This window comes from Phaenicophaeus curvirostris, chromosome Z, assembly GCF_032191515.1.
Source record: "Phaenicophaeus curvirostris isolate KB17595 chromosome Z, BPBGC_Pcur_1.0, whole genome shotgun sequence".
NCBI classification, from domain to species: domain Eukaryota; kingdom Metazoa; phylum Chordata; class Aves; order Cuculiformes; family Cuculidae; genus Phaenicophaeus; species Phaenicophaeus curvirostris.
In genome coordinates, this window is record NC_091431.1 from 32,847,142 (window position 1) to 32,872,271 (window position 25,130).

The window sequence follows — 25,130 nt, forward strand, 5'->3', positions numbered from 1 at the left end:
GGTAGCAGGTGCCAGCAAGAAAACTTCCATGGAGCACCTTAAGGGAAATAAGGGGTCTTCCACTGAGAAGACAATGCAGCCAACAGCCCAGATGATGTACCTCTACAAAAGTGCATGGAGCTTGGGCAACAAATAGGAGAAGCTGGAAGCTACTATGCTGCTAAAAAGCTACGATGTAATGCCATTACTGAAACTTGGTGGGATGAATCCCATGACTAGAGTGTGGCTATTGATGGCTACAGGCTTTTCAGAAGGGACAGGCCAGGAAGGAAGGGTGAAGAGCTGTCCCTGTGGAACAGCCACAAACAGCCTGAAAGCTCATGGGTGAGAAAAAAAACAACAAGGCAACAAAATGAACTTTGTGGTTGGTGTGTACTATAGGCCACTTGATCAAGGGGAGTCTACTGATGAAGCCTTCCTTCTCCAGCTACTGAAGGCATTGCACTTGCAAGCTCTCAACCTACTGGGGGACTTCAGTCACCCTGATATCTACTGGAAAAGTAGCACAGCAAGCTGTAAGCAGTCAAAGAATCTCCTAGAATGTATTGAAGATAATTTCTTAACCAGGTAATAGACACTGCTACCCAAGGGGATGCAACACTGAACACGATGGTTGCCAATGAAAGTCAGCTCATCAGTGACATCAAGATCAGAGACAGCCTGGGCCGCAATAATCACGCATTGGTGGAGTGCAAGGTCCCGGGAGACATGGGATAAGTGAAGATTACAGTCAAGACCCTAAATTTTAGGAAAGCAAACTTCCAGCTCTTCCAGGAGTTAGTCAGTGGAACCCCCTGGGAAATGCTCCTCAGGGACAAGGGAGCAGGGAACCAGTCCTCAGGCACAAGGGAGCAGAACTGAGCTGGCAAATAGTTAAGGATGCTTTCCATAAGGTGCAAGAGCACTCAGTCCCCAGAGGAAATTGAACAAGGAATGGAAAAGGCCAGTGTGGCTGAGTCAAGACCTGTTGGTCAAACGGAAGACAAAGTGGGAATGGCCAAAGCAGTACCAGCAAGGACAGCTATCCTGGGAAAAGTACAGGGACACTGCCTGGTTGTGTAGGAATGGTGTCAGGAAGACCAAGGCCCAGCTGGAACTGAACTTGGCAAAGACAGTGAAGACTAATAAGAAGGGCTTCTACAGATACGTCGATCAGAAGAGGAATTTTAAAGAGAATGTACCCACACTGATGGCTGAAAATATTGACCTCGTATCAACATACAAGGAAAAGGCTGAGGTACTTAACAACTCTTTGCCTCAGTCTTCACTTATAACCACTCTCCTAACCACCACAGGGTTATAGGACTACCAGGTGGTGACCAAGGGGATAAACCCCATCCCACTCTAGAGGAGGACCAGTTTTGTAACCACCTGGGGAACCTGAATGTATATAAGTCTATGGGACCTGATGAGATGCACCCCAGAGTCCTGAAGGAATTGACCAATGTGGTTGCCAAGCCACTCTCCATGATATTTGGAAAGTCATGGCAATCAGGAGAAGTCTCTGGTGTCTGGAAGAAGGGTAACATGGTGCCCATTTTTAAAAAGGACAGAAAAGACAACCCTGGGAACTACCGACTTGTCAGCCTCAACTCTGTGCCTGGGAAGATCATGGAACAGAAGCTATGCTCCCTAGAAGCTATGCTAAAGCACATGGAGGATGGGGAGGTGATTAATGGCAGCCAGCATGGCTTCACCAGGGGCAAATCCTGTGTGAGCAACTTAGTGGCTTTCTATGATGGGGTAACCACAGTGGTGGACACGGGTAACCAACAGATGTGATCTCTGTGGACTTCCGTAAAGCCTTCGACACGGTCCCCCACAACATCCTTCTCTCTAAATTGGGGAGATACGGATTTGATGGGTGGACAGTACAGTGGATGAGAAACTGGTTGGAGGGTTATATGCAGAGAGTAGTGGTCAATGGATCAAAGCCCAGACTGAGATCCGTGACAAGTGGTGTCCCTCAGTGGTCTGTCTTAGGACCAGTGCAGTTTAATATCTTCATCAGTGATGTAGACAGTGAGATTGAGAGCACCCTCAGCAAGTCTGCAGATGACACCAAGCTGAGTGCTGCAGTTGCCACAGTGGAAGAACGAGATGTCATCCAGCGGGACTTGGACAAGCTGGAGAAGTGGGCCTGTGTGAATCTCATGAGGTTCAACAAGGCCAAGTGCAAGGTCCTACACCTGCGTTGTTACAGTCTCCAGTTTTAGTACACAATGAGGGGTGGTGTGATTGAGAGCAGCCCTGCAGAGAAGGACTTTGGGGTGCTGGTTAACAAGAAGTCCACCATGAGCTGGCAAAGTGCACTCACAGCCCAGAGGCCTACCGTATATTGGGCTCCATTAAAAGAAGCATGGCCAGCAGGTTGAGGGATGTGATTCTGCCTCTCTATTCCATTCTTGTGAGACCTCATCTGAAGTACTGTGTCCAGTTCTGGAATCCCCAATATTAGAAGGATATGGAACTATTGGAATGGGTCCAGAGGAGGTTTAAAAGGATGATCAGAGGGCTGGAGCACCTCTACTATGAAGACAAGCTAAGACAGTTAGGCTTATTCAGCCTGGAGTAGAGAAGGCTCCCAGGACATCTTATAGCAGCTTTTCAGTACCTGAAATAGACCTAGAGTAAAGCTAGAGAGGGACTGTTCACAAAGGCTTGAAGTGATAGAATGGGGCACAATGGTTATAAACTGGAGAGGGGCAGGTTTAGGCTTGGCATAAGGAAGAATTTCTTCACCACCATGAGAGTGGTGAGGCACTGGCGCAGGTTTCCCAGGGAAGTTGTGGATGCCCCATCCCCTGGAGGTGTTCAAGGCCAGGTTGGATGAGGCCTTGGGCAACCTGGTCTAGTGGGACGTGTCCCTGCCCATGCTGGGGGATTGGAACTAGATGATCTTTAAGGTCCCATCCAACCCAAAACATTCCATGATTCCATGTGAGACCCTATGCAGAATATAGTGATCACTTCTGGAATCCCCAATATTAGAAGGATATGGAATGGTTGGAATGGGTCCAGAGGAGGTTTAAAAAGATGATCAGAGGGTTGGAGTACCTCTGCTATGAGGACAGGCTGAGGCAGTTTGTGTTATTCAGCCTGGAAAAGAGAAGGCTTTGGTGAGACCTTATAGCAGCCTTCCAGTACCTGAAGGAGGCCTACAAGAAAGCTGGGGAAGGACTTGTAGTGATAGAATGAGGGGGAATGACTTTGAATTGGATGGGGGAAGATTTATATGCGCTATTTGGAAGAAATTCTTCATGATGAGGGTGATAAGACACTGGAACTTGTTGCCCAGCAAAGCTGTGGATGGTCCCTCCCTTGAAGTGTTCAGGGCCAGGCTGGATGAGGCTTTGAGCAGCCTGATCAACTGGGACATGTCCCTTCCCATGACAGAGGGGTGTGAACTGCGTAATCTCTCAGGTGTCTCCCAAGCCAAACCATACTATAATTCTATGAATCTCTGATTCAAATTCTGTTGTAAAGCACCTATATTTATAGGCTGAATTTTGCCAAGTTGTTGGAGTCATATCTAGATTGCTTCTGACTCATTTATATCCTATAAGACTTACTGTTTCCCAGACCATAACCTTATTTGCTGCTTAAACTTGGAGACACCTACAATCCTGTAATACTAATATTTCTACTTCTAATGGTGTCTAGAATTAGCTTATTTTGACATCAGTGTGGAGCTTTAACTCTAGCCTTCAGTCCCATAGGAATTCAGAAATGAGAATTTTTCTATCAATTTTGTATTTTGGTTCTAGTTCAGTAAATATTCTCACAGCCCATTGTTATGTCCTACTTAAAGTGAGTTCTTTGGGATTACTGACACTGCATCAGAGTGACACAAATGATTGAGGAAGGTGTAAACAATGTTTTATTAAGAAGAGGCGCATGCCCTGAAACACTGGATACAATCACACCATCCATATGTGATAGAACACTGACAAGAAACCACAAAGGCCAACCTTACTGCAATAAAGCAGAAGCTGGTAACACTGTATAACAATCTGCTTAGCAAAACTGAAAAATAGCCTGATGTTGCCAGAGTAAAAACTAAACAAAAAAAAGCCTGCTATAGCCTGCTGCAGCCTCACTTCTTACGAAGAAAAGGGAAAAGAGAATGAGGAGAGAGAAAGAGAGAAAAGAGATAGTATACAAGAGAGGTAAATGAGGTGAAATATAGTCACCACTTTAAAGGCTCCATGTGTTGTAGCTCGTGGTCCTTTGTCCTGTGAGTCTAAGAAGACTGCAGGTGCCCACAAGTTTGCAGGTTTACGCGCTCCCTGCCTCACATCTTGATAACAGGTTGAGACATGCCCTTCAGTACCCCACACCTGTAACTCTGCCCACTGTCAACTTGTTGTGGGGGAGTGGGTGTGCAGAATCTCATCTCAGAATCACTTGCTCTGAGACATTTTAACCAATGCTATGCTGGATCCATGCACCTATCTGCTGGGCTGAGCCCACAGAAACAATTGAGTCTAGCATGACTTTATTTTTGAGGCATGTAATGATATGTAAACTTCTCCCAGAAACTTTAGAAAAGCTTAAGAAGTTGGTTCTTCTGAATCATTCAATATCAACTACATGCTTGCTTTTTCAGCTTCTGTGATATTCTTAACTCACATGTATTCTACAATAGATAACCATGTGTGGCTTGTAAAGGTTTGTGTTGTTCACAGTGAGAGACAATAGTGTTTCATCCTGCAGCTGATCAATCAGCATGCATGTATCTACTCTATGGCTGGTCAAAAAAGAAAGCAGTGTGTGTTTTCCTCCCAGCAAGAGAATTTGAGAGTATTATACTTTCAGCAGTGAGAATTCAGAGACAAAGGGGAAATAAAGTTTATTTTAAGCTGGCGATATGGGGACTTTTCAAATATGATGGTGAAACTGACGAAGTAGAGGCATCGGCAGTGGTGCACTGTGACACAGTCACAGTGATGTGTCTCATCATGGCACTCACAGTCTGAGTACCTCAGAGGCATATATTGGCAAACGATTCAGATGACAAGGCAGAAACTATCCCTGCACTTGTTAATGAGGGGGGGGAAAGGGTGATAAAAAGAGAAATATGAAAGGTATATTAGCAAATATAGAAGCTACATGTAAAAAGATGTTCACTGTTTTCTCTGAGAGCTTCTTCTCCACATGTCTGATTTACAAGACAAAATGGAGACCTGTAAGGTCATAAGGTTTTAAATTTTAGATTGAACTACCTCCCTGAATAAACATTATCTATTAAACTAGTGTTTGGAATTACTATTACATAAACTATATAAACATCACTCAAAATATCCTAAGCAAAATGAGACCAGTAAGTAGAAGAGTAAAAAACTATCTAGGAGAATTAAAATAATCAAAATATTAGGGACCACAACTAGGAACCATATAAGGCTGACTTCTGTATTACAGCATCTCAAAGAATCAAAGCTGCAAGAACAAAAATCATGTCTATGTAGCAGTCATAAGGCTATTTTGAAGCAATATTTATGGCTAATTATCTGTCACACCCACATTTGTTGATGAAGAAATAAATCTTTATTCAGTTTACATCTCATTAAAGATCTAAGAAGCCATAAGTGGTTTCCAGTACTTAAAAAGTCCCTCTGTAACTAATAATAATTCAGATGTCAATATCCTTAACTTTAGCCTGACTTACACTTGCAGCTCATATCAGGATTAAAGTGACTGCAAAGTCTGTAAAACTTTTACTTACTGCATTTCAGCTTTTGCTCATATAATGATTTTGCAGTTTTGCTGTACATAATTGGGAAGCATCCCTTAGCAATGCCTAGGGTTACGGGGCTGGACTCAGAGTGCCTTAGCCTATATCTAAGTCCTGCCATTGACGTAAAGCCTATGGAAGATAGATATTGTTCCACATTTCTTTTCCTTCACAGGACAGAAACCTGTTGTGTTACCTACATAAGGTGATTTGCTGTGTTACCGATAAACTTATTAGTGAAACTGACTAATCTGCAGAAATGTGCATAAATTCAGAAGTAGAAAAAATGCTCACATAAAGATACTAATTAGAACAAAGGAATTACATGAATCAATGCAATGGCTTTCTAAAGTATGATATAAAACTTATGTGATCAGTGTTAGTGAAATGCAACAAAAATATAATTACAATTGCTCTTATTTGAAGCACAGAATCTATTTTTAAATTTATGTATTTTTACACAAGATCTATTAATATTCCCTAGGGTATTGCGTAACTATTATTAAACTTGCAATGTCATGCAAATGGCCTTTGAGATATTTATTGTTATCACTGGCTTGTCATTGAAAAAGATACTTCATGTTAAAGTATTCCTAGGTTTTTTAGAATAAAAAAAAATGTTTCTTTCCCTATTGAACTCCAAAACAAGATGATTTGTTAATTTTGGTCAAAGTTCATCACTTGATCACGTGCTTCTATAATATTACAATTATTAAGAAGCACATGATCTTCTTGTCTCTGAAAATATTCTGGATGTTACTATGAAAAGATCAGTCACTTTCAAAGGGAATTAAATTATATATGTATATATAAATTCGCTAAAGCACAGGAAGCTTATCATATTTATGAAGAGATCCTTATCTGGGATTTGTTTAAATTAGTCCTATAGTTTCCATTTTCCAGGAATCTGTTATTGGCATATGTGATCTTTTCTAGATGTCTTCTGTAGATCTCTCATACTTTAAGATTGTCAAATACATATACATATATATATATGTGTGTGTCTAAGGCTATTCTATATTTTAACTATAATATAATAAATATGAAATGTATCCTGTTCCACGAAAAGCATTGTGTTTCTCTCTGCTTATAATTCAATAGTATTTATTGTACAGCATAGTTCAGGCCATTCCTGCATAATCTTCTGTTCTAATGAAGAGTAAATTATCCTTAAAATCCCAATTTATCTTTGAAACCTTTGTAAACTTTCTGTGAGAAGGAATAAGCTCAGAATAATGTCACATACTGCTATCAGAGCATGTTCTGTTGTTACATCAAGCCCCTGTTTAGAATGAGCCAGGAAAGACAGAGAATAGCCAGTTTAGAGAATACTAGAGCAGGTAAATTAAATGAAACTGTCTACATAGAATGTCCTTTCAGCAAACTGAAAATGTGAAGGAAAGTAAGAGAAACAGAAGTAAATTAAGGTAAGATACAGCTCTGGTTGGAATGTAGATAAGCTGATAATGTATGAAATATGTTCTTTTTCCTGGCTTTTCAAATACTACTATAATATTAAAAGCAAAAGCACTACAAAACTAAAGGACATTGGAAGCGTTAATTACCAGATAAGCTTAGGTTTTGGAAACTTGAGTTGAATTAAGTGTATTTCCAGTAAATGTAATGATTTAAAATCTTTGTGGAAAGACAGAACAATGCATGTGAGATGCATGGAGTTCTTTCCATAAGTCTTGTCCTAGAAGTTATTATTTGCTTTGTAAGCAACAAAGTAATTGAATTAGCTGGTCTATAATTTCACTACTGTGGTCGTAGTCTTGAACCATGTTGGCGTGAACAGCATTACTTTTTTACTGCTAGAACACACCAAGGGTTAGCTGCTTGGAAGACAGTGCATGTGTGTTTTCATGTTGTTGTTTGAGGATTTGTATTAAGTGTATATAAAGAAAAACCTACAAGGAAGAATATTAGAGCCCAGCAACACCAACACCTCTTCCTCTCCATGTGCTCTCCACAACTGAACTCCCCCACTGTGTGCTAAGTAATGACACCTGATCTCACTGTACTACTGTTTTTTATCTGTCTAAAGTCTCCAGTGCACTTCATGAACTAAGAGATGGCAATAGTCTTACCTAAACTGACCCATTAGTTTCAAAATCAATCTAAAAGTATGCCCAGTCTCAAACAATGCAGGGTTTGTTTAATAAAAATCACACTCACGTATCTGTGATGGCCAGAGGACGGAGAGACAAAATATTGCAGAAATGTGGAGATTGTTTCTTCACCTTTTCTCTTGCACAAGGTAGCTATTAAGTTCTGGTTTTACAGAAACCTACTTACCAATGACAATGATGCATAGAATAGGTCACAGAAACAGAAGTTTTAAATAATGGAGTAGTTAGTTAATTAGTCATCCCACTATGCACAGCAAGTCTTGTACTCAGGGTAAAACGTCTTAAAAGAATACTGAATGCAAAGATCTGCTTTAGTGCAAAGGAAAGATTTAGACTGCAAGACTCAAATTTCTACCTCCAAAACACTGAAGAAACTAAAAAACTGGATAAAACAATGAACATGTTCACCATTTGGCTGGTCTCTGACTGCCTCATAAGATTTAAAATTGCAATGAAGATGTTTTACTACCATTATTGTAGAAATTAAGGTCTTAAATCATATGCACAAATGAAATTCTCAGCTTTTCATGTTGGATGAAATGTGGATTGGTTTCTTTGAATTTAAAACTATTTCCCTGTTGAGCGCTATGGTTGGGAACTTTTAACTTTTTTTGCCTGATTTGGATGTTTCCCAACTTTTTCCAAAAGTTTTTAATCTTTCTAGAACTTTAGCTGTCAGCAACTTTTGCAAATATTTGATCTTACAAGAGTGATGTTCACTGCCTCATAAAAACCTGTAGATTTTATCCTTTGAATTCAAACATTTCTAGATAAATGCTGTTACCAGGATTGTATTTTAATCCTAATTGGGTTTAGTTTTTCTTTGACTAAAGACAGAAAACACAGGAAGGAAAATATATTTATGCACGAATGTGTCCCTTTCTTTTTTTCCTCTCTTTTTTATTTTCACCTGGACTCTGTCCATGCAAATGACTCAATGATGATCTAAGTTTGTAGTGGAGGTAATTGGAAGTTCCTGTTAGAGGAAGTCTTTCAGAAAATGACAGTTTGTTGATAGCAACAGATTTCCTAGAAACTAGTTACCTCTGATGAAAAAATTCATTTAATAAAATCGGAAGTCCTCAATAAGTTTATTTTTTAAAACAGAATATTCTTATTTTGAAATACCTTTTAATTCTGCTTAATCATAGTAATATCAATATATACAAAGTGAATAATTTGAATGAAGTGGAAACAAATGCCTTTGCTTTCTTTTCAAAATAGGACAAGCAGAGTGACTTGAAACTCTTTTTTAAATTATTTGTTTGTGGTAAGATTGACAACTGATTTTTTCATTCATTTCAACACAAATGACTCTCTGACATCTCTAAAAAAACTCTCCAAGATTGAAACCTTGGTCCTACACAACTCTGGGATGTATTAGTCACTTATTTTGAAGGGGTAGATAGTGTTTAGATGCTGACAAAACAAGAGATCTGAAATGAATTTAATTGCATACACTGTTCTTACCACTTAATGAAGAACAGGATAAAACTTAATTTGAAATCTCTGCTGTGATTCACACCACCTGTAGTTTTCTTTCATTGTTCTCCACAATATAGTTCTTTATAATATCACTCAAGACCCATACATCACCTACTCTGTATGATTGTTTATGAATTCTCATGAAATACAAGTTTTGACCAGTTGCTGAAATATTGTTACTAAAAGATGACAAGTTTGTCTTTACATGTAAAGCACAGCTAAAAAATGAAGCTATTTCAATATACTTGCACAATTTTAATTTTTCTAAGTAAGTATACAGGACTTATCTCTACCAGCTTTTCAAGCAAATGAGTATCCTTACCAAAAAAGTACCTAGTACTGGTAGGGAAAGAAAAATAAACGATTAACACAACATTCAGATGGATTCTATTATCTTCAGATGGAAAAAAAAATCCCAGATCACATATACTAAATGGAGACTGTCAAGATGAACACTGAACGAAGAGCAAAAGAGCAATCTTAACCTGCATTGCTTATTGAAATCACAGAAAAAATATGTAGTTTTATTTTAGTAAAGCTACTGATTTTTTGTTTCATTGTGAAGCATACATCAATGAATTACTCCACTACATCCATTGTGTAAAGAATAGAGAAGACTAATAAATATCTTGGTTTCTCTAGCCTCTTTTGTGCTACTGAAACAGCAAGCAAGTACATGATACTTTCGGTTTGGTACACATTACAGCTGGTATGTGAAAACAGCCCTGAGATAAAGAAGGAAGTGAAAACTGTAGTCAGAGAGAAAATGTATTCATCTGTGTTATATATTCAGTAGAACTGCAAGAAAGAAAGATCCATGCAAATTGCATTAAACTAATTTTCATTTGTCATTGCATTAGGCAATATGAGCCCGATATTCAGAATAGTTATTTTCAATTGTATAAATTCTGAAAACACAAATATTTAGAAAGTATAAAAAGTGGAAAATAGGTCTTACACAATGCTCTTTAATATTTTTTTAAATACAGTTAGAAGGCGTTGTTTTTTATCAAATTTCTTCTTTTCAATACCAATTTACCAGAGATTCTTTACATTTTCTGAAGACTTATGTATCCAATAATTAAGATTGTAAAGCAATATTATGAAATTGGACAGTAACTGGAACTAACATTAATCAAATACTAGCACTGACCCTCCCTCCAAAAAAAAAGGTTGAACAGGAATAAGATTACTTCACAACATTTAAACATAAAATATATCTAATATCTGTAAATAAAATTGAGATCACACTGTGAAAGTAGATGCATAGATTTTCTGAAAGGTAAAATACTGTGGAATTTCTGAGAAATTAGGTGACAAAAATTTAGCTTTGGTTTGTTCAGTGTATCGTATGGTACTGTCCCGGTATTTCCTCTAGTTTATTACAGCCAGCATAAATCAATTTATAAGCTTAGTTTACTGAAAGCTTGAGCCTGTTTTGTTACAGTCAGAGAGTCTTACCATTGACATCAGCCTTAAGAAACAAAGAATTGAGACCTTTAGGTTCTCTGCTGTGTCTTATTTCTACAAATATGTATTATACATGCAGGCATTTTAATGCAGTAGCATAATACATTGGCCTTTGGGGCAAAACCAATTTTAACTACACGCTACGTTCATTAGCAGCTAAAGAAATGCCATCAGAACACATTTTTTTAGTAACTTTTGCAAATCTTTCCTCCAGAGCCCACTTTTTTTCCTTAAAATACTTAACTTCTGAGTTCTTGAGTACCTAGCAGTTTCATTTAATGCCCAGGTCCTTCACTTTTTCTCCCTTGTATAGCTTACAGTCCCTTTAATATATCGTCAGCAACAGGCTCTGAGAAGTATTTTGTTGTCTGAGGATTTTCTGGTGGTATGAGGAAGTGTTTACAAAAATAAAACATACATCTTACTTCTTTGGATGAAAAGTGCATGTCCCAGTGGTGCACAGGAAGTGAGGAGCCAGAACTCACTTTGAATGTGCCACATCACTTGATTTAGAGCTTTAATATCCATGTAATTTTCACTAGTGCTCACTTTCTCACCACGGAAAACTTAGAAGAAAAGTCACTTTTCATTTTAGGTAACAAAGGGTAAATATTTCATGATCAAAAAGGTCTGAAATCAAACTTGCACAACTTTGTTAGACAGAACTGGACCTACTTACATCAGCTCTGAATTTGGCTTGTATCGCACAGAACCAGTTTAAACTATTCTTGCAGGAATTTAACTGCTATGAAAAATCTATTTAACTGGTTTTGCTCTGCCTCTAAAATGATATCATTTATGCTTCTGAAAGAAGATAATACTTAGTATGAAAGAAACCTCACAGAGGATGTAGATATATTCTCAGATTTCTCTTAAGCATGCTGTGATCTTGGAAATGTTTTTTAAATGTCTTTATTTTGTTTTTTAAATGTCTTTATTTCTTGCTTTTCCCATTGCACTTCTTCACAGCCCAGTGATCAGGAGTATTATCTTTATTTATTTTTACTTTCAAAAGTACACAACCTATGTATACTATGCCCATGACTTGCAAAGTTTTCTAAACAGCTCCTCTTTCTGTGGTTATTACATTATGAATTTGGCTTATGACTGGATAACAACCACTATGCTGTAATTTTTCTCATTTTAAACTGTATTCCTAGATCCATTGTTGTTTTCTTATGGAGCTTTTAGATATAAGGGGCTCTCTTACACATAAAACATCCAAAACTGTCTGGCACTCGCTGTGTCCAAAACTCATGGGATACCCTGTGTTTGGACCTGAAACCTCTTTTTTGGAAATTTCTTTGCTGGAAACATTCAAATCTGGGGATATATATATCTGTTGCCTAAACTTGGTTGCAATCGAAAGATGAATCATCATCTACTGTGAATGCATGTAGCTGGCTATATCAGTGTTTTACTTCATAGATGATCATAAAGAAAGGAGGCGTTTTGAAGTACCATCTGGACAGACACTTAATTTTAATTTTTGTTTTTGTTACAGTAATTATAGCAGAAACATACTAAGAAGAATTTAAATATTAAAAAAAAAACCCAAACCATTTACTCTGTCCTACAGGCCAGATATTTAATCTCTTGGACCTGTGTTTTTAGTCATCAAAGTCCACCACGCAGTTCTCTTAGGAGATTCTGCTCAGATCTGGAGCCAATGTGTGCAGTTTGGGAGTGCGAATCTTGAATGGTAGAAGGGTACTTGGTATTTTAACAGAACACGGCAGTGACTACTCATGCTTGAGAAAACTCTTAACCAGAGGTTAGGGGGATGGAACTGTCTGAGAGTTGTCACATGTAAGACTGTCTTATCTGTAAGCCAAGTGCCTCCATCCTCTCATTGACTGACGTGAATGAGCATTTTTTTTTCCTATTTTGCATTCCCACTTTCTAATTTTTTTTCTTTTATCCTGAGAAGCAGGGCTTGGCTAAGTAGAATGATAGTTATGTCTGAAATTAGACTGAGACTGTACATTTATCTGGAAAAGGGGGGTGGAAAGATTCCCATAGTAAATGTCTCTCTAGTTGCAAAACCTATCGTTGGTAGGATGTTCACTATAAAAAAATAAATACTCATTTTTGCATGCCAACAATACATGTAAAATAGACTGGATTTAAAGAACATTCTTAATAAATTTTTCTTGGCTTTCCTTTTCATTGTTTTATTGTACGTGCTTTAAAACTTGCCCTCACTCTCAATAAATACATTGAAGTATGTTTTGCTCCAATTAGAAGATCTCTAATTTTCCAGAGAAATTATATACCCCTTATTTTCATAATGTTTTTTAAAATTACTGAGTAGATGTCATTCAGAAATTAACAGACTAACATAAGCTATTTTATTAACTGTCTTACTACAGATATTTGCTACATACTTGTGTATGGGGTTATTTTAAATGACAGTGGGAAGTAATATAAACCTCAGTATTTTTTAATTTGGCAATGAGACAGTTTATGAGAGCCCAGTGTCTTAGTGTCTGTTTTATAAGATTGACTTACATCCTCAGTAGACTCCAGAACTATAGTAAGTCTTTTGCTTTCATGTTTTGCCCTTTGGCTCCACTCCATCTGTATGTGATTAGGCACAGAAAGATAAAAGTATATTACCTTAATTTTCACAAGAAAAATGCAGGATTAAAGACAGGTTTCAGTTTCTCACAGTTTTCTTTCTAGAGTCTCTGAGCAGCTGCTAATCACTATGTTTGCAATATTAAAACAAGACCCCAGGTTTGTCTGTGCTAGTTCATTAGCAAGAACCTTCTGCGTTTGATTAGATTCATACATTTAATAAGGATGTCAGGTAGAAGAAATTGGGCCATTTATTTCTATAATGTTATTAACTGTCTTTTCTCTATGCCACCATTTAGATTTTCTTTGAAAAAAACAGAAATAGGCCCATACATCCAATAACAGTCTGGACACTTATTAGGCAGTTACAGTGGTAACCATCACCTCCTTGCACTAATTAAATATTTTCAGGTGACTTTTGTTTTGTGTATTTTTGTTTTGTTTTGTTTTGTTTTGATAGGAACGGTTGGACTCGGTGATCCGGTGGGTCTCTTCCAACCTGGTTATTCTGTGATTCTGTGATTCTGTGTATGTTGTAAATCTCTGGAGTTTACCAAGCATTTTCTGAAACAGTAAGCAAAACTATGGAATTGCAAGAAACTTATTAATGAGTCTAAGTTTCTTTCTCTTTCCATTTCCATATTTCTAAGCCTTTGACTGACTTGGCTGTAACTGAGTCATTTTCAGTCACCAACTGAAGGAAATCAGGTCTGCTTGGCTCATACAAAGTCCAGTGCTAGACAGAACTGAAGTGACATACTGTGTTTGCAGTTTGGAGATGACAGTTAAATCTGATGTCCATGTGAAACCACAGTGGTCTGAAAACCTGAACTTCTATCTTGAAGTGTCTTGTGTAGTATGGCAGTATACTACTAGGGTTGTTCAAGGGTGCAGTGGCAGGCAGAGAACTTAATGATTTCATTCCTGAGGTGAATGTACAGTTGTATGGACAAAGTGTGGGTTTCCACTGTAAAAAAACCCAAAACCCCAGAACCCCCAAATATTTTATTATTTGCCATTTCTATCATGACCATTTTAATCTAAAACATAAAGCTCTGTCAGCAGTGTACAAATTCCTAAAAGCACTTTAAGCAACAGATGGCAATGGCAACGATACCTAATGTTAATTTAGTAATGATATCTATTACGGTACCCTTGACCTCAGCTTGAATGTTGCCAAGCTTTAACCATTTTGGAATGAATTTTCATGCTGGTTACATGCCTTTGTTTAAAGAGCATAAGAGAACAGCCAGACTTCATGTGGTGATGTTAGTTTACAAAAAAAGTGACATTTGTTTCTATCCAAGCTAATGAGTATAGAGGAAATGTCCTTTGAGATTATAAGAAACATTGTCCAGATTGAACAATGCATAACTCTCTGAAATTTCAGCTCGGCAAACATGAGAAAAAAACTTTTCAGAGGCTGACTGCTAAGTTCTTTACAATCCCAGTTGTGAGCATGTTAAATTTCCACAGAGCTATCACAGACTGGGTGAAGCAGACATTTTCTGCTCAGGAGTCAAACAAAACCTTTTCTGTAATTTTCCCTATAGGATAGTTGCTCTGTAGTATAATATTAAGTGTGGGAAAACTTAAACTGCAGTTTGATTGGGGTTGCTCTTCTTGGTGACTCTTGAAATTTCTATTCAGGATGTGGTTTTAAATTAATCAGTTTCTGCTTTGTTCTCATATAATGCAATCTATCAACAAAAGATATCTTGTTCTTCTGTATCTCAGAAAATTCACAAGACAATAAATCAGGCCTAGTCTGTCATCCTGGTGTGTATGGTCAAGAATTAGGCAGTATTGGGACAGAAATGAAATAGACTCTTTGGTGGCTCACAGTCCACTATCTGGTGGGAGTGGGCTTGACATCCATCTGAAATACAGGGTAATTTTGTGGTACAGTCCTTAAAAACCTCTGCTCCCCGCCCCCCCCCCCTCCTATTACCGCATTTGCTACTTCTTCATACTTAGAGCTTTGGATTTTCCTGTATAGAAGTGTTCTTCATGTGATAAAGTTCTGTCATAAGAGTATCACTTGGATGGCTCATGAACCGGAATCCCATGCAGCTTAAGTCAGTAAGTGGCCAGACAGAAGGAGCATAGTAATGTGCTGTTGACCAGCTAACATGGCATATACCAGTAGGCTTACTGGTGACTGGCCAAGCATTAGTAACAGTCCCTGTAATTCAACAAATTGGGATTTTGTATAGATTACATTTTCTAAGAATCAAATAAGAGCAACAAACAAAATACAAGGCAAGAAAATTAGGGTAAAATTGAAATGATTGAAAGATAAGGAACTTCAAAATGTTATCTGACAAACATTTCTTACACTATTCATAATTTGTTTACAATTTATTGGCTTCCTTTAACTTAGTAGGTGAATGAGGCCAATAGTACCTTCTGACAGCTATTCTATCACATGCTAATGTTTGTATTTAAATACTAGGTTTTATATAACTTTTGAATTCACTTGGAAAATCTTAGCAGAATAAACTACACTTTCCTGAGTTACTGAAGCCCCCAAAATGTGATATTGAGTCCCTGTTGAACAGGTAGTGAGACAAAACCCACAGAAAATCCTGCTATACATACCACCATGAAGGCAAGAAAAGAAAAGAGAAGAGACAAGGAAGGAGAGGGAAAGAGAAAGGGTTAAAATTTTGTGTTTATGTAAAGTAAACTTGTACATTTCCTACTTACATCAAGATAGGATAGATGTATGGATGTATGGAGGAGCAGCTGTAACTGTTCCTGTATCATCACTGTGACAATCTCTTTCTTGTGAAAAAATAGTCTCTCAGAAACTGAACGTATCTTTGTCCATCTCATACTTTTAAACTTTACGTTGAAACAAGATGACTGTATACAACTGAAAAATAGTAATGTTTGCATATTCTTCCTCTCTGTGTGTATATGATAAAAAAGAAATTAAATACGTGGATTTTTGTATGTGTGAATGTATGCATATTTTTAATAGTGTCCCTTACAGAAATAGCTATATAAATTGTAACTCATATCCTCTTCTAACTTAAGATCTCTAAAATGATACTATTCATCCCAATGTTGGGTTTAAAGATGAATCTGGCTTTCCCTTTTTTTCTTTGTTTCACAGCATTCCATTGACAATAAAAGAGAAATAGGAGTTTAATTGACAGAATTGGGCTTGTAGACACAAAATAATATACCCCAAATGCTCACAAAATCTAAGATTCACGGCGTAGGTATTTTACCAATATGTGCAATATTCACTACATTAGGAACATTCTTGTCAAAGTGACTGATGCTAATTCAAGTGGTCCATTTGCATAATGGATGATAATATACTCAGAAATGTGGCCAGCATTTGGAAGGTAAAGTTTGCTGGTTCCCTATTTATCTGAAAGCAAATGAAAAACCTATTATAAAGCTATGTATGATGTCATAGGAAAAGAAATTAAAGGTTAGAGATAAAGAGACTCAACCAAGTCTTGTGGTCAATGGAAGAAGTGCAAATTTTTGGTTTTGCTAAACATCAGGTGTTGTAATACCATGTTTCTTTTTCTTGCCTGCATTGCCGATACGGTGATACTAACATTCAGAGGCATTAAAGGTCACACCTTTTCTGGTTTTTGTCTAAAACATTGTAATGACTTATTATTTATATATAAAATTTATATGGATCTTAAATGGATTTCACTTCTTGAAGATGAGTGAGCACAACATTGAAGAGAACTAAGTTCTTCAAGGACCTTAGTTAAGGCTTTTAGGGAAGGAAATTTTCAGAGTTTGCTTGTGCTGATAGGTTGTTTTACAGATTGAGACTTTGCTTTCTGAAGAACATTTTCTTACTCTTCTTGGTCCATTCAAGAGACCTTCTCATTGTAGTGAAAGCAGCATGTTGGGTATCTGCCAGATTTGGGTTGACTGTGGTAAGTGAAAGCATAACTATTCTTTTGTTGTTTTAATACTTGTTCTCCGGGAACTGAGAATTAAACTTCATTCATGTATGCTCAATACATCCTGCTTCTAGCTGGTGATCTCAGTTGACACAAGCAATTTGTGAGATCTTGCAGGTGTGCATCCTGATAAGTGCACCAAAGAGAGCCCTAATGTTGTAGAACCTTCACTGTAACGTTCCCATGGACTCTATGTAGAGAGAGAAGTACATCTTGAGGATGCTTCAGATCCAAGCTGGTAACTGAGTAGCACAGTCACAGCTAAGGCATTTTAGTTATGTCTGTGAAACTGCTGGGAACATTTCTTGGTCTTTATGCTAAATTTTCAGTTAACAGTTCCCTCAGCTGGAGAGAAACATGGGAAGCTAGTGAACAGGGGACAGCAGGACAGCTGTCATCTTTCTTAGGGGCATAGACATCTGTTTTACTTTTCCAAAATTAAGCTGGAGTTAGAAAAAGTAGCTAGGTGAAAAGAATTGTTTTTCTGCTTTCATCTTTTATACAGTATTATGCTGCTTACAAAGTTCTCATATGGGATGGGGGAGACTGAAGTTCCTGTCTCTTGTCCACCTACATTTCAAAACTGCAGTTACCAGTTTCAGAAAAAAATTAGTAACCATTGGATTGTGGGTCTCAGAAAGGCAGCAAAAGTAGTGAGTAACTAAACAGAAATCTTCAAAATCGCAGTTGGAGTTAATAATTTACATGAAAAGCAAATATTTTGTTTAATCTGACTCTCCATTAAAATCATTGTCTAAAACTGGTATTTTGTACTTGAAGTCAACAGAGTGCAATTATTTTGCAACAGGGACTATAAATATTAATTTTTGTTTAGGAACATATTAATTAATAAATTATGCAGAATGCAATCTGAGAAAAAGAAATATTTTACACTTATAATGTAAGAAAATATAGACTTCTCTGAAGTACTGACAACATACAGAAACTTCAAATTTAAATTTTTTTAAAATAGATTCATTTTTAAATGTACAAATAACAATTAGCACTTTTCTGTGTGATGAGAAATACGATGAGAAATACTTGAGATGTTGGGGATTATATTTGGAAAGGCATCAGAATATTAATAGAAAAAAATACTCTGGCAAATCACTCTGTAACAAAAGTAACGAAGCATGAACGGACTGAGTCACTGTTGAGGTTCACAGTAATGTCTTGACTACAGAATAGTTTATTTGTTTAAACCAAAATATTACTGTACAACATTTTTTCTGAATTAGAAATGTGTAATTATGTGATAACAATAAAATGGGGGTTGTATGCTGCAAATGGAACAAGCAAGTTGTCTCACTGGCATCACGAAAATAAAATACCACTCTGTTGCTGAGGAAGTTCTCACTGCCAGGCAGAAAAATTCAGGCATCAAAATTAAAAGCACAGGAAAGATGATCTTGAGAAGGAAGAGAAGAAGGGAGGAAGGAAAGGAAAGAGAAAGAAAGAAGGAAAGAAAGAAACAAAGAAGGAAAGAAGGAAGGAAAGAAGGAAAGGAAGAAGGAAGGAAGGAAGGAAGGAAGGAAGGAAGGAAGGAAGGAAGGAAGGAAGGAAGGAAGGAAGGAAGGAAGGAAGGAAGGAAGGAAGGAAGGAAGGAAGGAAGAGGAAGGAAGGAAGAAAGAAAGGAAGAAAGGAAGAAAGGAAGAAAGGAAGAAAGGAAGAAAGGAAGAAAGGAAGAAAGGAAGAAAGGAAGAAAGGAAGAAAGGAAGAAAGGAAGAAAGGAAGAAAGAAAGAAAGAAAGAAAGAAAGAAAGAAAGAAAGAAAGAAAGAAAGAAAGAAAGAAAGAAAGAAAGAAAGAAAGAAAGAAAGAAAGAAAGAAAGAAAGAAAGAAAGAAAGAAAGAAAGAAAGAAAGAAAGAAAGAAAGAAAGAAAGAAAGAAAGAAAGAAATGGATGAAAAGGAAAAAAGAAAGAAAAAGAAATAAAAAAGAGAGGAAGGCAGGAAAGAAGGAAGGAAGGAAGGATTGCATTTGGAAATTGGTGTAACTCAAATATTCATAACCTTTTTGTGGCTTACACTTATGTCATGAAGCCATCAGTACTCCGTATTTCTTTATATTTCAGAAACCCTGCACATATACCTCGGAACCTATAAGCTTAAGATCAAGGGTGTGCCTTAACTTTATAGTGTTTAAAATACAGAATGATGCTGTCACAGTTTCACAGAATCGCAGAACCATAGACCACAAGGTTGGAAAAGACCCACAGGATCATCGAGTCCAACCATTCTTATCAACGGCTAAATCATGCTTCTCTGCACCTTATCCACCTGTCTTTAAAATACCTCCAGGGAAGATGACTCAATCACCTCTCTGGGCAGCCTGTTCCAGCACCCAATGACGCTTTCCATGAAAAGTTTTTTTCTGATGTCCAGCCTGAATCTCCCCTGGTGGAGCTTGAGGCCATTCCCTCTTGTCCTGTCCCCTGTCCCTTGGGAGAAGAGGCCAGCTCCATCCTCTCTACAACCTCCTTTCACGTATACTACAGGCCACCTGATCAAGGAGAGGCAACCAATGAAGCCTTCTTCCTCCAGCTACAGGAGGCTTCACACTCGCAAGCTCTCATCCTACTCGGGGACTTCAATCATCCTGACATATGCTGGAAAAGTAGCATGGCAAGCTGTAGGCAATCCAGGAGACTCCTGGAGTGCATTGGCTTCTTAGCTTCTTAACCCAGCTAATAAAGACTCCCACCCAAGGGGATGCAATACTGGACGTGATGGTCACTAATACAAGTGAACTCATCAGTGACATGAAGATTGGAGGCAGCCTGGGCTGCAGTGATCATGCATTGGTGGAGTTCAAGGTCCTGAGAGAAATGTCACAGGTGAGGAGTATAGTCAGGCCCCTAAATTGCAGGAAAGCAGACTTCCAAATCTTCAAGGAGTTTCTCTGTAGGACCCCTTGGGACATGGTCCTTGGGGACAAAAAAGAAGAACAGAGTAGGAAAAAAATTTAAGAATGCTTTCCATGAAGCACAAGAGCTCTCAAAAAATCAGAAAACATAGAAAATCAGGCAGGGAAGGGAAGAGACCAGCGTGGCTGATTTGAGACCTATTGGTCAAACTGAAGCCCAATAGGGAGTCGCACAGGCAGAACAACCAGGGACACCTGGGAAGTGTATAGGGAAACTGCCTGATTGTGTAGGGGTGAGGTCAGGAAGGCCAAGGCCCAGCTGGAACTGAACTTGGCAAGGACAATGAAGACTAACAAGAAAGACTTCTACAGGTGTGTCGGTATGTCAAACTTAACAACTCTTTGCCTCAGTCTTCACTAATAACCACTCTCCTCACCACTCTGCGGTTATGGGACAAGATGGTGACCAAGGGGGTAAACCCCATCCCACTCTAGAGGAGGACCAGTTTTGTAACCACCTGGGGAACCTGAATGTATATAAGTCTATGGGACCTGATGAGATGCACCCCAGAGTCCTGAAGGAATTGACCAATGTGGTTGCCAAGCCACTCTCCATGATATTTGGAAAGTCATGGCAATCAGGAGAAGTCTCTGGTGTCTGGAAGAAGGGTAACATGGTGCCCATTTTTAAAAAGGACAGAAAAGACAACCCTGGGAACTACCGACTTGTCAGCCTCAACTCTGTGCCTGGGAAGATCATGGAACAGAAGCTATGCTCCCTAGAAGCTATGCTAAAGCACATGGAGGATGGGGAGGTGATTAATGGCAGCCAGCATGGCTTCACCAGGGGCAAATCCTGTGTGAGCAACCTAGTGGCTTTCTGTGATGGGGTAACCACAGTGGTGGACACGGGTAACCAACAGATGTGATCTCTGTGGACTTCCATAAAGCCTTCGACACGGTCCCCCACAACATCCTTCTCTCTAAATTGGGGAGATACGGATTTGATGGGTGGACAGTACAGTGGATGAGAAACTGGTTGGAGGGTTATATGCAGAGAGTAGTGGTCAATGGATCAAAGCCCAGACTGAGATCCGTGACAAGTGGTGTCCCTCAGTGGTCTGTAGTAGGACCAGTGCAGTTTAATATCTTCATCAATGATGTAGACAGCGAGATTGAGTGCACCGTCAGCAAGTTTGCAGATGACTTAGTGCTGCAGTTGCCACAGTAGCAGAACGGGATGTCATCCGGAGGGACCTGGACAGGCTCACCTGTGTGAATCTCATGAGGTTCAACAAGGCCAAGCACAAGGTCCTACACCTGGGTCGGAGCAATCTGTGGTTTCAGTACAGGGTGGGGTATGATGTGATTGAGAGCAGCCATGTGGAGAAGGATTTGGGAGTGTTGATAGACGAGAAGCTCAACATGAGCCAGCAATTTGTGCTCTCCAGAAGACCAATCATATCCTGGGCTGCATCTACTCAGCTCTTGTGAGATCCCATGTAGAGTATAGTGTCCAGTTCTGGAATCCCAAATGTAAGATGGATATGGAACTGTTGGAACAGGTCCAGAGGAGGGTTAAAAGGATGATCAGAGGGCTGGAGTACCTTTGCTATGAGGACAGGCTGATAGAGTTGGGGTTGTTCAGCTGTAGAAGAGAAGACTCCCAGGAGATCTTATGGCAACTTCCCACTACCTAAAAGCAGCCTACAAGAAAGTTGGGGAGAGACTTTTTATAAGGGTATGCAGTGAGAGGACTAGGGGTAATGGCTATAAATAGGAGAGGGGAAGATTTAGACTAGACATAAGGCAGAATTTCTTCACCATGAGAGTGGTGAAACAGGTTGCCCAAGAAAGTTGTGGATGCCCTGTCCCCTGGAGGTGTTCAAGGCCAGGTTGGATGGGGCCTTGGGCAGCCTGATCTAGTTGGACACGTTCCTGCCATGACAGGGGTGTAGGAACTAGATGATCTTTAAGGTCCCTTCCTACCCAAACTATTCTATGATTCTACGATTTTATTCATAATATACAAGAGTATGGCTTGGATTATGGTGTTGAAATGCTGCTTAAAACTGTTTTGTTTTCTCATTAAAATGTTTTCCCTATAGTATTGATCTCAGGAGATACAACATGTTTTCTTCACGCGGGTCCTAGAGGACAATAAGCAATATGCTGTGTCAGTTACTTCATTTTAGTTTACTAACACCTGGAGTATCTTAGCTGCAGATGCTCCAATTATTCTGCTTATCCACAAATCTGTAATTATTAACAGGAAGCCAAAGATTTAATGAAGAATTGCAAAATTCTTTAATGGCAATTTTATGATAATTTAGGTGTCCAGGTTTTCAATATCATTTTTATCCATTTGCACCACTAGGGCAGCTAAAAATACCCCTGGCACAGAGCAGTCTCTGGCTGGCATGAATGTAGTACTTGTACTTCAGCTGTCTGAAGCAGCTGTCTGCATTGTGGGGTTTTGGAAACTTGGCAAAGCCACAGAAGATGCTTATCTCTGCGTGTGATATTGGGTGGCCAGATCTGAAGATCAGAGCTAGTCATTCCTTACTGCTCTGGAATGCAGATCTGCCTAAGCTACCTTTAAATGACCTTGACAGTGAACCAGAGGTGTTCCAGCCATGTCAGCAAAACCTCTGATTTTCCACTTCTGAGATCCAGATCTGACTTTAGCTCCAGCCTCATATTTGCCCAAGGTGATAAAACGAGTACAAGAGCAAGTGTTTTATATCATATTTGTGATTCACATTTAAAATTGAATAGTAGGTAACTCAGTTTCGGGGAATTGAATATGATGGAGAATCTGAAAAAACAGTAAGATAAAATTCACAGTGATCTGCAAGAAGACACTTAGAATTCCTCTGCTTCATCATACACTGAAGGCTTATTATGTAATCTTTCATTTCTTGTCATAATCAATGGATCGAAGTCTTGTGAAATACATCAAATACACTGCTGAAGGCACTCTGCATTCTGAGAGAAACAAAGATTAAAATTTAGGGACTACCTCCACTTTTTTGCTGTTGTTGTTTCAGGTTTATTTAGAAGATTAAGTTGAACAATAACATTGCTGGTTTTATAATTCTGTGTTTTGGATTAATTCTCATCTCTGACTTCTGTAAGGAGAGATTCCAGCATCCTCATGATGCTAGGACTTAGAAGACACATGACTCATGCAAGGTTGAAATAGGGATCCTCCTGCCAATATTTCCTCTTGCTTAGTTTCCTGGGAGAATTTTGCCCCCAAAGATCAATTTTTTCACTGTTGAAAGGCAGTAGCAGAGTTGCAGTAGAAAATGCAGTTCAGTCCATCCTATCCACAGGCAAGCACATTAGATTTCTTTTCAAAAGTAAGCAACAGATGTTTTTCAGACATTATTGCTTTAGAGTCAATTTTAAATGTGAGAATTCCTACAGCATGTGAATATATTGCACTTCAAAGTATAAACATTTTGGCCTTGAATAATGTTTTTATAATTCAGGTGATTTAAAGAACACATTGACTCTTTCGATGAGTGATGATATCCTAGGGAATGACTGTCCTATGGGACTCCAAAGCTGATGGTGACTCACTGTGTTTCAGAAAATGCCATAAAGTAGGTAAAAATTATAAGTGGAATTATATGCAGATTTTGAGTGAGCCTTTAACCCAGCATAACTGTATAAAGTGCATAAGGTGTTCTGTTTGTAGACTCAAATTTAATAAAACCCCTAGGTGACTTTTGTGAACAGAATTAAGAAGCAGCAAATGTCATAATGAAGATCTCTTAATGTTAGCATTGCATCATCAATTTCTTATCAGGAATATCTTTTCCTGTTGTAATGGAAGACATGCACACAGTGTGAGCATAGCTAATTCATCAAGGTATGATCTCCACCTAGACACTACTTCTGAACTGGGATGATGCTGGGTATCTGACATCTGAGGGAGTAATGGTCAGGGAACATGACAACTGAAAACTCATCTGAGGAAATTTCATTTCCTCCCACCACCCTACCACCCACTCCCTCCCCGGGACTTTTGGAAGTGGTATAAGTTATGGTCTTACTTTCTGCAAACCCAGGTAGTGCTGTAAACTGCCACAAACAGAAGAAAGTAGAAAAACTACAAATACAAGAAAAATCATTGTGGGTTCCTTGACAAGTAAACTGATTTTAAGAAATCAGCATCTTCATATGCTTAAAAGAATTTCTTCTATTTAATTCCAACTGATCTTTAAAGCATGTAGATCTATTGCCATAGCTTTTGCAGTCACTAACTTTGAGGAAATTAAGTTAACCTAAAAGAGACCATACATACTTAAAGTAATAATAATATAATATTGTTTGGCTGATTCTTAAAACAAGGGTAGTATAAAGGAAAAGAGGGTTTGCCTTCCGAATTTTTGTCTCATTTGATTTAATGTCTTGAAATTTTGGCAATATGTCCCCAATATGATAATCCTTTCATTATATCTAACACATAGACCTTATTTTATTTTAATCCTTAGTTGAACAGCTAATTAAAAATAGCTCCAAAGAACAAAACTTCCAGATTTTTAACTGACACAACAAACATCAAGAGTGGACTCTTTAGGAGTCCCTATCTGTATCTGGTTCATCAGTAGTATAGAACAAAAATAGATTAGTCTGTATCACACATAATTCATGATAGTTACAGTTGAGAGCAGTAGTACGAAGTCAGGATGGATTAAGTTACTAGATCTACTTATAAATTCAAAATATTTACCATGCACCACTTAGCACATTCTTTTGTCATTGGGATATAAATGATTGTCGAGTCTTGGCCTAATAACTAAACACTTCTTTTTCTTCCTTCAGTGATTATCATTGTAATCATCTCAAATTTAGTGACTATGGTTTTTGGGGTTAGTGTGGCAAAATATCTACTCAATAATTCGTAATGAA